Source organism: Sciurus vulgaris, assembly GCF_902686455.1.
Source record: "Sciurus vulgaris genome assembly, chromosome: 12".
In the NCBI taxonomy this organism is placed as follows: domain Eukaryota; kingdom Metazoa; phylum Chordata; class Mammalia; order Rodentia; family Sciuridae; genus Sciurus; species Sciurus vulgaris.
In genome coordinates, this window is record NC_136473.1 from 79,300,620 (window position 1) to 79,312,938 (window position 12,319).

Sequence of the window (12,319 nt, forward strand, 5' to 3'; positions counted from 1 at the left end):
AAAATGGAAAAAAAAAATGTAAGTTTCAAAGCCACAAGGGATATAATAAAAGCATCAAGTGAACCCCTGTTAACATCACAAACATATGTGCCTACCATTATCAGAAGTTTCCCTTGCATTCTCTCCTCTAAGTTCACAACCCTAAGTGGTTGGTGGAGTCAATGTTGTTAATTGGTTGGTGCTGGGAGTTGAACCTAGGGCATAAGCACATGCTTAAGCATGTGCTTCGCACCACACCCTTGAAGTTATTGTTGATGTTCAGAGGGTGAAGTGGACTACCCAAGGTCACACAGTCCGAGATAGAGATAGAGACACACAATGCTAGGTCTTTTCTTTTGGGGGTTTCTCTTCCTATTGTCTTATCCTGTGCTGCCTGCAATTGAGTCCTTTGCATTCATTCCCCAGATTTAATGAGAACAAAGCAACATCCCCCAAATCCTTCAAAAACACAAACTCACCTTTTATACTGCTTTATTCTACCTTATGTAGGACTTCCTCTAATTATTCAAAGTCCCTTCCCTATAGATAGTGAAGTAAATGGAGACTTACAAAACCCTCAGGGAAAAAGGGAGCTCAGGAATCTGACCTGTTACGTTCTCCTTTACCTGTCCGAATTGCCAAAAATAACTGGTCAGCTCCTCCCATGACCTGGTCCTGCTAAACCCTATAAAACTCAGATCCTTGTTGTAGCCTGTAGCCATTTTCCCCTTGGAAATGTACCCCTCCATTGCTTAAAAAAGCATGGCTGATCCCTTGAGGTCTGTCTCCCTTTCTTTTTCTTTTTGTATTCTCTTTCATTTGCTTTCAGATGGTTATCTACTTTTTGGGATCTAGACAGTCTTCCTAGTCTAGAACTCTTACGATTTTAGGATGACCTCCATTGTCTCCTGGAGAACCCTGTTTGGGTTTGCTGCAAAGTTTCATATTAATGAGAAAACTATTAAATGCTCCACACTTTTTTAAAAAGATCTTTTAAAAAATTTTTAAACTCTAGTGAGCCCAAAGACAGACTGGAATGGTAGCATCTTGAAAATATTTCCTTGAGGTGAGGCAAGGGGAGGCTTGGCAGCAGTTTCCATGGCAGCCTTGGCTGGGGAGCTCTGGGCATCTAAAGGAGGCTGGTGGTTTGAGACCTGGACACCCGATGGGATGCAGAGGAGGGAGGCTGAGAACCAGCTGTTGATCTTCATAGTGTGAGGAAGAAGAAAGGAAGGCAGAAGGGGAGAACAAGAAGAGCACTTGAAGACTACAGAGCAGTTATTATGCAAGCCAAATGCAAGAGGAGCTAACCTGCTATCGGGTGGAGCCTTTAGGAAAATGCTTGAGACCACTGCTCAAAGAAGGGTATTCAGGATCAAAATTTAGGACCCCTAAAGTGGAAATTTTCTCCCCTGCCCTAGTTGAGTTGGAGGGTCCGCTGCCTCCCCTCCGCCCTCAGGTTGGAAAACCCACTTGGGCGAGTGGAAAAAGGAATGAGGCTGTGTAAAGAGGGGAGACAGCTCCCCGCACCTGCACCCCCACCCACAAGGTGCTCTCGGGAATCACTAGCAAATTTATGGGAGAAAATCCTCAGATAACTGAACCTCCACACTGTGTCAATTCCAGCCGGGTGATTGATCTGGCTGCTTTCATCTGACCCAAAGCCAACCGGTTCCAGCAGGGAAAAGTAACGACCATGTGCAAAAACCCTCACTCAAGTGAGAAGTGGAAATCTGCGCTCTTGGGTTTGCAGAGCACAACTTGACGCCAGCGCGTTTCTCTTCCCCCACGCACTGGCACGGAGGGCGGAAGGAGAGGGAGGGGACAGGGGGCGGCCGGGGTTCCCGCCGCGCCCCGCCCTCCAGCTCGCGGCGATTCGGCGCTGCGGCTGGAGCGGGCGGCCGCCGGCTGCCTGTCCAGGCAGGGTCTGGCCGAGCCTCGCGTCGCCGTGCAGTGCGCCGGCTGTCCGGGAGATGGCTTCTCCCCTCTCGCCCGCTGCTCCCGCTTTTGTCTCACCCGGGGTTGCCTGACTGCCAGGTCGCGCACGCTCTCGGCCGAGAGCACTCCCCACTCCAGGCTGGTGTTTGCACCCTTCACTGCCTGTCCCCTGCGCTGGGGACCCCAGAGCCCGCGCGAGGCGGGAGAGGCTAGCCGACCGGGAGGAGGCGGCGTGCGGCCGGCCACCCCACATCGCGCTGGTGCAAAGGACGCCTGGAGCCGCAGAGCCAGCCGGGGAGGCGCCGAGCCCGGGCAGACCACATCGCCGAGCCCAGGACCCGTCGGGTGTTGCAGCAAAGCCCGCAGCGAGCGCAGGTAGGACATGCACCCATCGGGAGCAGCGCCACGGGGTCTGCAGAGCGCCCCCGAGTCGAGGCAGCTGAGGTCAAGGGGCTCCGCTCCAACATGGCAACAGTCGAGGTGCAACAATGGGAGCGCCGATTCGGCGCCGGGGACGCCCTGCAGCCCCAGCTCCCCCTCGGCGCCCCGCAGGTTGCTACCCCAACCCCACCGCGCGCCTGCAGCTTCGCGACCTCGCGGCCCAAGTCCCCGGCCCACCCCTGCTCTCTGAACACACTTCCTAGCTCCTGACTGCAGGGCGATCCGAACCAGCCAATGGTTTGGGGGTTTGTTTGTTTGTTTGTTTAAGATGAGAAAAGAAAAACCTGTCCCGGAGTGGGGGCGATGCAGGTTGTGCCTTCCCGTGCAGTGGGTGAAAAGTCAGAGTCTAGCCTGGGCAGTATATACATTTTTTAACCAGGCGAAGGGAAGAATTGCCTTCTCCCTTATAAGGATACTGCAGCAAAAGGAGACAGAAAGCTTGGAAAAGGGAAAGGGACCCTCAGGCCTGAGTTCCTGGCCCTCGGGAAAGGCACTGCTCTCCTGGCCTGTTCTTGTTTCTCCTTCCTCAGCTTCCGACAGAGGTGGCTTTGATGTTGGGGCGCAATCGTAGCAGGAAGCCCAGGCAAGGCTGCTAAGCTGGGGTGGGGTGGGGTGGGGTGGGGAGCCTAGGGGCTTGGCAGACTTCTGGGTTGTGGAAAGAGGTTACCAAATGTGTGAGGTTAGTGCACACACCCTAGCTGGCCAAGGTTGCTGTGTGTGTGTGTGTGTGTGTGTGTGTGTGTGTGTTACACTGGAGGAATCAGCCATGGCACTTGCTCCTCCAAGCCAACCTCTACCTCCAACACCATCTTTTGAGGTCTTTGTGGCTTCCCTGCCCCAGTCCCATCAGGCATGCTTGGGATGAAATCTCCATTGTCTTGATGATTTTTTTTTTTTTTTTTGGTCAACCGGGTTGGGGAGTTGTGTACCCTGGGCTGGCTGGTCCTAGCACAACACCCGAGATTCTTTGGCACACATTTATTTCTGCTCCCAGAAGTGGGCCCCCACTGCCCCTCCTTTCTCTAAACTACCTGGCTGTCTGGGACATGGCCAAGCAGATGTAAGCAATTTGCACTGAATTCCAACCCTGAATCAGGCCTGAATGAAAACTTACTTTATTGCTGCACTAGGCCTTAGAAAGATATTAGAAAGAAAAATGGCCCACGAGGGTGGCAACCCTGATCCCAAAATACTCTTCCTCTCCCCAGCTACAGCTATGGATCCCTGGGTGATGAGCCTTTAGAATCTCAGCTCCTCCAGAGCCTGGCAGTCCCATCTGGGGTTGTGTCCATGGAAAAATTAAGTCGAGGCACATTTTATAGCTCTTCCTGGCAGCCAGCGCCTGAGGAGACAGTGGCTCTGAGCCGGAGCCCTGGACCCAGGCTGTGGCTGCTTCTCCTTTGGCTTTTGGGTGAGCTTAAGGTTTGATTTCCATGACTCTGAGCTTACTGCTGAGTGTGCATGGGTGTGTATGTCTGAATCCCATCAAGCTGTCAGGCCTGGCAGGAAAGCCACTTGTCCATTTTCCTCTCCCCTGAAAGTATGGGTGAAGGAGGGATTTGGGCTGGGGTCAGTTTATCTAAGGCCCTGAGCATTTTGGGGGTGCTCCATTGGGCTTTCCTAGTGGTCTGAAATGCTTGTGGTCATTGCCATGACTTAGCTGTGCTCCACCAGACTAAGTTGTGCTCACCTTTGTGAGACTTTGATCCCCTCTGTGGTATCTCTACCCCACGTAGGCCTGTGTTTATGGATGTCTCTTGTCTGTGGGCTTCTAGCCTTGAAGACCTGTCTTTGCCAGCAGGGAGAGAACTGAGGGAGGGTCTATGTTCCTTTTGGAGGTTTGTCGCTGACCATAAACTTCGAGTTCTTCATGTTCCCAGAATGTGAATTTGGATATCATAGTGTGGATTGGAGTAGTAGAGAAAACAGTGTTAGGAAGCTCAGTTTTGAGTCTTGGTGTGACTTACTTCATAGCTGTGTGAGCACGGGCCATCTGTAAACCTTAGATTTAGTTTGCAATATTTATAAAATCGGTGTGTGGGGGGGTTCCTATGGCTTAAGGATAAAATACACTGCTTACCATGAACCAAATGAAAGTGTATGTGCAAACACTTTAGTATATTGTGTGTTGTGTGCATGTACGACTATGTACCCATCAGTATATGCGACTATAATACACCAATAAAAAATGTGGGAAAAAAAGCTCTCTGAAAACTGCAGAGTCCTGTATTATAAATATCTGTTACTCATCCTGGGTCTAGCATTCATCATAAGGGAGGAAGAGCAGTCATGAGTGCTGATGGGGTGGAATGGAAAGGTTATGGAGTAGGGAATGTTCCAGAGCCTTTCCTTTTTGGTTAAGGGAAGAGTGATACGACAATATGAAGGTAATTATTCGTTCCTTCTCTTAAAATAGAGGTAGGATGGAAACTGGGAGAGAAAATAAAGCTCCTTAATGTTAGTAGGGAACTGGGAAGAGACAGATACTTCCCAAAGCCTGGCTACTGCCTATGGACAGGGTAATGCTGAGCTGGCGAATAATATGACAGCTAACACGGATGTCAGCCAACTAGGAAATGACAGAGGTGGGATTTGCAGCAGGCAGGCTCTCTGCATACCACTGTGCTCATAGCCACAATGTCACTATCACAGATACTGGGTCTTAGAATGGACAGAGGCCGTAGAGTTGCAGAATTCTTTTGTAGTGGACTCCTTGAATGTCCCTAAGATGCCATCAGCCTGGGACCTACCTTAGATAATACACTTCTCCAGGACAGAGGCTCAGGAGGATGAGTTTTCCCTACCTAGTCCCTGCCCAGCTGAGCACCTCATCAATTCCTGATTGTTTGGGGTTGAGGCACATGTATGAGACTCCTTTGGGTTCCTGCCTTACCTGCTTTCCCCCCTTTTTTCCCTCCCATTATTTCCATCCCCTCCGTTCCTGGAAGGAGAAGACTTGGGATAATCAGGCTGGGGGTTGAACCTAGGGCCTTGTGCATGCTCGGCAAGCACTCTACCGACTGAGCTATATCCCCAGGCCTTTTGGGACAATCAGATCAAATAATTTTGCTCTCTGCTGGGCAACTCTGGTAGAAGGTTTGGGACTTGGCCCTGGGAAAATTGAGGTAGGTTTCTTATTTCGGTATTTTCATATCTGCTTTATTTTGCCTCTGTCCTATACCGTGGAACCTCAGGGATGATTCTACGATTACATAAAGCATTAGAATTGGAAAAGATCTTGGAGATGACCTTCTTGAGAAGTGGCTCTCCACATTCCCAGGGATACCATTCCAGCTCTGCTGGACCTTGAGCTTGTTCCTCAGTTCACCGTAGGCGAGATTGAGGAATCTCTGGCAATTCTTTCTTCTTCTTCCTGAGAACTCCCTTTTTGGGGCCTCACCTAGGCATCATATTTCAAAGAAGTCAAAGATCTTTTACCTGTTTGGAAGCCATCCTTCCACCTTAATTCTGTCACTCCTTCCGCCATACCTTCCTCAAAACCTTGCTTTACCTCCTTTCTTCCTGGGCCTTCCTTTCCATTTTCCACCCTCAGGGCTGGGGATTGAACCCAGGGCCTCCACCCCAGCCCCAGGCCTTTCTCTGTTACCACTAGCCAACCCTAAGCTAGTGTTAACAGTCTGTAAGACTAAGTATTGTGTCCCCACAGATTTCCCCGGGGCATTGCCTTCTTTTCTTTTTGTCAGTTCTTGCTATGCTTTGCACCTTTGTCTGTGGTCTCTGTGCTGGGGGAAGGGGAGAGAGTCTGTGCTGGAGGCTAGACTGTTTCATCTCCTCCTCTCCCTGTAACCTGCCCACCGTGGGGGTGGGTGTCAGAAATGAAAGCTGCTGCACATGTGTGGTTCTTCCCCGAGTGGAAGCCTTCTCTCCAGCCAAGTCTGTCTGTCTGTCTGTCTGTCTCTTTCTCTCTCTCTGATTGCAATGCACTAAAAGACATGAGGGTGAAGGAAAAGAGGGTGAAGTACCATTCTGAAACACTGGTTTGCCTTGCCAGGTGGAAGAAATATGTAGGAGTTCTCCTTGCCACTATTCACAAACTCCTCTTAGAGTCCAGGGAGCCCTCAACTTTTGACATCTCCCAAGAGCCCGACTTTCTGAAGGCAGAGCATCTGTCACATTCTTGACTTGCTGTGCTGTACGTCTTCCAGAGTGGAAAGGAAGTCGAAGTGAGTTGGAGTGCCAAGAGCGTAGATTTAATCCTGACCAAGAAAGGAGAGATTGTGGGCTGGGGAGATAGCTCAGTTGGTAGAGTGCTTGCCTTGCAAGCACAAGGCCCTGAGTTCAATCCCCAGCACCACAAAAAAAAAAAAAAAAAAAAAAAAAAAAAAAAGAAAGGAGAGATTGCCTGCAAATTGGATGCAGTGGGAACTTGGAAGAAGACAATATGTTCCCAAGAACATTGAAGCCAGGGATGTGAGATTTCTACTCTAGACCTTAAGAAGGCAGACTTTAAATTAAGAGACTTTAAATTAAGAGACAATAATAGATGCCCCACAAATGTACATGATTATGATTTATCAATTACAAATTACATATATATATATATGTGTGTGTGTGTGTGTGTGTGTACTGGGGATTGGCCCGGGGTGTTTAACCACTGAACTACATCCCCAGTTCTTTTATTTATTTATTTTTTTGAGAAAGGGTCTTGCTAAATTGCTGAGACTGGCTTTGAATTTGTGATCCTCCTGCCTCAGCCTCCCTAGCCACTGGGATTACAGGCGTGTGCCACCATGCCCAACTGGTTGTTTTTCGTTTTTGTTTTTGTGTTTGCTGTGCTAGAAATTGAATCCAGGGCCTCATGCTTGATAGGCAAGTGCTCTAGCACACAGCTACACCCAAGCTCCTGACTTGATATTCCAGTGACAATAGCAGACAACCCAGAACTTACCTTTGAGTGCAGAGTACAGGCAAGTAAATAGGCTGTTCTGGGGAAGATGTTGGATGCCTGTGAACTCATGAGTAGGGCATCTGGGGTGGTCAGATTTTGGGGAGGAAATTAAATGTTAACTGAGATCTGAACAATAAGTGGGAACTGGGTCAAGATGGGGAATGAATGAAGTGTGTGGTGAAAGAGGTGAGCCCTGAGTAGTTGAATCTGGCCGGAGCCACTGAAGGAGTTTGCAATTTATTTGTATTCATTCATTCAACCATTAGGAATTTGGATGTGAATGCACACTGACATTCTTCTAAGTACACAGCAGCGAAGGAGTTAGATAAAATCCTTGTCTTCCTGGAGTTTATGTTCTGAGAAAATTTAGTTCACTAAGAATGACTTAAACCAATTTTCTTTATTTACTTACAGGGATTCTACCCTGGTAGGTCAGGGAATTATTTAGAGATAAACTTTGACTGAACCCAAGGAAGGTTTGAAGACACTTGCTGTATACCCATAGATAATATAGGATGGAGATAAAAATTAATTATGGCTAGTGGGGGGGTTTTGTTGTTGTTATTATTATTATTATATTTAAATAGTACTAGGGGTTGAACCATCGGTTAGCTACACCACTAGCCTTTGTTATTTTAAGATAGGTTTTGACTGAGTTGCTAAGGCTGGCCTTGAACTAGTGGTCCTATTTCCTCAGCTTCCCAGGTTACTGGGATTATAGGCGGGCATCACTGTTTTTAGTGGTTTTCATTGAACAAAAACATCTTCAGTGCCTGTGTCCATTCATTCTTACATTCATCCATTCATCAAATGTATAAGTGACAGTGTAAGTTCCCTAATAGTAAGAGGATAGCTGTGGAGACAGATCACTTGGGTTCAGAACTGGGCTCCACCACTTACAAGCTAAATGGGCTTGGGAAAGTCACTCTATTTATCTGTGCTTCAGGGCTGGGAATGTAGTTCAGTCATAGAGCACCTGCCTAGCATGTGAGAGGCCCTGGGTTCAATCCCTAGTGCTGCAAAAGAAAAAATACATATCTATACTCCAGTTTCCTCATAAGTAAGGTGGGGGAAATAATAGTCCTGGAAGGCAAAAAAAAAAAAAAAAAAAAAATCCTGTAAAAATGAAATGAGTTAATTAAGGGCTCAGTAGCTGATGATTGTTACTATTTTATCATCCCTCTTTAGTAGGTTCGTGCTAAATTTAGGGGTACCACCTTGAATCCATTGTGGTCCTTGACCACATTGTATTCCTGCAAAATGCAGGTGAATGGATGAATCCCTCATGAAGGTGAGCAATGAGTGATCTGGTTCTCTGAGAGTTAGTATAACTTAGGCAGCATTTAATTAAAAAAAAAAAAAAAAAAGTAACCTAAGCAGAATGGGAATCCAAGATAAATAAGAGGTAATCTTTATATATATATATATGTATATATATATATATAAAATCTTTACATATATATATATAGTTATAGATGGACACAATACCTTTATTTCACTTATTATTATGTGATGCTGAGGATGGAACCCAGTGCCTCATGTGAATCTTTATTCTTACGATTAGTGGGCTAATGTCTATGAAAGAGCTTTGTAATTACAAATAAAAGTTATTGTTTTTATTCTAATCACTCAAAGGGATAAGACAAAATAGCATCCAAATGCAGTAGGACACATTAAACAGTTTGGAGCTGTTCCAAAGAGACAAAGCTGATGAGCCCAAGGCAGTGGTCTCAGAGTGAGTCTTTGTAGACGGCAGAGCGTGGTACACCAGCATGGGTGGAAGTTTGTAGGAACACTTGGGGCTCTGGAGGATGAGGAGTGGTTATTGGCTTTTAGGGGGACATGCTGGGAACTGGACTGAAACTCCACTGAATCATCTTTTTTTTTTTTTTTTTTTTTTTGCGTGCTGGGGATTGAACTCAGGGCCGTGTGCTTGCAAGGCGAGCACTCTACCAACTGAGCTATCTCCCCAGCCCTGGAGCATCTTGAGTATCTGAAAAGGAAGAGGAGAAACAAGTGTTCTCATCAGAGGGAGGACATGATCGGAGACTCTTGGGAGACCCTTGGCAATAGAGAGCATATACTTTCTTGGAGTGGGCAGGGGAGACAGACTAGGTAAGGGGCATCTCAATGATTTAGGTATGAGAGGAATTATATATATATATTTTTTTTGGGGGGGGTGCCCAAGAAAATAATTTTTCAGGTAAGAGAGTAATTGGAAATAGAGGAATAATAATTCTTTTGTACCCTATATGTGCTGTGTGTGTGTGTGGGGGGGTCCTGGGGAATTAAAGCCAAGGGTGCTTTACCACTGTGCTACACCCCTTTAATTTGAGACAGAGTCTCACTAGTTATTTAGGGCCTCACTAAATTGGTGAAGCTAATCTGGAATTTGTAATCCTCCTGCCTCAAGCTCCTGAGCCACTGGGATTACAGGTGTGTGCCACTGTGCCATGCCCCAGCCTTTTTTATTTTTTATTTCGAGGCAAGGTCTCAATAAGTTGCCAACCTGACCTTGAACTTGGAACCTGCTGCTTCAGCTTCCTGAGTCACTGGAATTCTAGGTGTGTGCCACCACGCCTGGCCGATATGTGCTTTATATAAATAGTTTCTTGTAATGAAAGTAATCAAAGCTTGGAAAGGAACGGACCAATTTAAGAGAGGTTAGAAGAGGAAGGGCGGGGATTACCTTCTCCACAGGGTTTTAAGAATGGGAGGGAGAGACTTGAGATGTCTCAGGAGAAAGAGCACTAGAATGGGAATCCAAATGCCTGGACCCCACCGGCTCCCACCTCTGCCTCTGACCAGCTGTGTGAACTCAGAAAAGTCATTTTCCCCCTCTGGTCATTATTTTTCTTATCTGCAAAGCATGTTTTGTCTTGTTTGTTTTGGTGCCTCGTTTCTTTTTTTTTCTTTCTTTTCTGAGCGACCCAGGGAAGCGAAGTGCTCTGGGATACGGAGGGAGAGGATTGGTCAAATGTGATGTGCCTGGATTTCTGTGTCAGGAGGGGAAGAAGATGATGAATGTTGAGCTCACACAAGCTTCTGTTTAACTCCTGATTCTATCATTTCCAGGTTGCATGACCTTGGGCAAATTACTCAATCCTTTTCCTGTTTTCTAGTTTCCTCATCCATAAAATAAGGATAATAATATTCACATTTAAGGACTGTTGTGGGGATTAAGTAAGACAATACCTGGCACAAAGTACCAGAGGAAATAAAAGGCCTGTTTGCTTCCTTCCATTTCTGTGACGGTCATATCCATTTAACCCTGTTCTCCCGCCTAAACAGTGTTATATCCTCACTGCAGTCATGGCAGTGAGCGTGTCCTTGTAGCTATTAATTTGCAATGTGCAAAGTATAGACTTTGGATGGCATTTACATGTGTTGTAGAGGCCTTTCACCCTAGCTCCTATGGGTCATTGGCTCCTGGGTGCCTGCCCATACAGTCACACCCTGCTACACTTATCAGCTGCAAGCGTCAGCTACTCCATGCTGAGAAAGGCCTCTGACTGTTGCGGTCCTGCGGGAGAGTGGAAGATGAGTGTGCTATGCTCTGTCAGGTGGGCACCTCCTCTGCTGAGTACCTCTCTTTGCCCAGTGTAGACTTGGGCTCTTAGGGAGACCTCTGTCTCCTCTGGGACCTTCCTGTGCAAATTGGAGGATAGGAGATCAAAGAAAGGCATCAGGGCCTCTGTGTGATTTCTTGCTCTACTCTGCCCTCCCCACCAAAGTCAGTTTCTTCTTTGAAAATCTTTGTGACTTCTCCATGCATAGCGATGCAAAACAGTTGCTTTAACACTCTCTGAGGCAAGGTGTTGCTCTGGTCCCCCAGACACCAGCCGGGGCTACTATTTTAAGTCAGCGTGGCACAGAGCAGCAGAGCGTTAAGGAGACACTGAAAGTAAGAGAATGAGAGAGATCGGAAAGGGTAGCTGGGGAGGCTTCTGAGGATGCTGGGTTGGGATGGAAAGAGGACCAAGAGCAAGCAGGAGGAAGGGAAGGTGTGTGCAGCTGCCAGGCCCGGAGGCCTGAGGGTCCCTTGTGAATGGGAAATAGGAGGGGACAGACCACACCCTTGTGCATGCAGATGAGGGACTGAGGAGAAATCAAAACCTACCACTGCCACCTGTCCAGGGCTGAGCTGGGGATCCCTGACTGGAACCCCATGGCTGGGCCCTGCCTGCTGCCCCGACTCCCCAGTCCCCTTCTGGTCATTCCCTCGCTGTGGTTTTGGGAGTTCTAGAACTCTGAGAGGCTGTCAGGAGAGGCTCACTTCCCAGTCTCTCTTAGGGCCCTGTGCCCCTTATGGTGTTTCTCCACTGACCTGAGAAAAGTAGCATCCTTGGTCAGCCCTCCAAGTTCAGTGTCCTTGGCTGACCCTAGAGCAGGATAGCTTTCTGGGCTGCTACCAGGAAGAATGGAGGCTTCCAGCTTGGAACTGCATGGCTACTAGGGAAGGCTGGTAGCTACTTGGATTGGGCTAGGCTAATAATAACCAAAGCCAGGGTTGAAGGAATCACTGACTCAAAGGGGCAGATTGCCAGGTGGGCAGTGTTGGGGGAACCGCTCTAGAGAAGGGCAAGAGATTCCTGGCTCAGGAGCAGAGAATAGAGAGGCTTATATTACAGATCAGTCCTCCTACCTCTTAATGGAACCTTCCTCCCAGAGTGTGCTGGGGTGGACACTACCCTCCTCAGACTTTGCTTCTTAAAGGTGTTTAGTAGTAGCAAGCAATAAATAGTGAAATGCATGGTAAGATCACAAGTGTTCTTTAAATTACTCTAGGGTCCTTTTTTAAGCTATCTTAAGAAATCAAATGGTGACAGTTAATCTGTAGAAAACAAACAAGAGCAAGGGAGCTATTTGTATTAATAGGACTAACTCTTGACAGGGTCTACTGAGGTTGATGTGGAGTTAGGAATTGAGACTTTAGGTGTCTCCCATTGCCTGGGAAGGAAGATTTCTTTAGTAGCCCAGGCACACAAATAACTTCTGACCAACTGTTGACCCCAGTGCCCACATTAACACGGGATTGGCTTGTAGATGAAG

At 47.4% G+C, this 12,319-nt stretch overlaps 1 protein-coding gene across 2 annotated transcripts in view; it reads left to right on the top strand.

Moving 5' to 3' along the window:
• The first annotated feature begins 1,868 nt into the window (after nucleotides 1-1,868).
• Nucleotides 1,869-12,319, top strand: part of PIK3C2B (phosphatidylinositol-4-phosphate 3-kinase catalytic subunit type 2 beta) — a 66,351-nt gene continuing 55,900 nt past the window's right edge. For both annotated transcript variants that reach the window (XM_079107461.1, XM_079107463.1), the window contains exon 1: nucleotides 1,869-2,292. The gene's annotated coding sequence lies outside the window, so the exon portion shown is untranslated. The remainder of the gene's footprint in view (nucleotides 2,293-12,319) is intronic.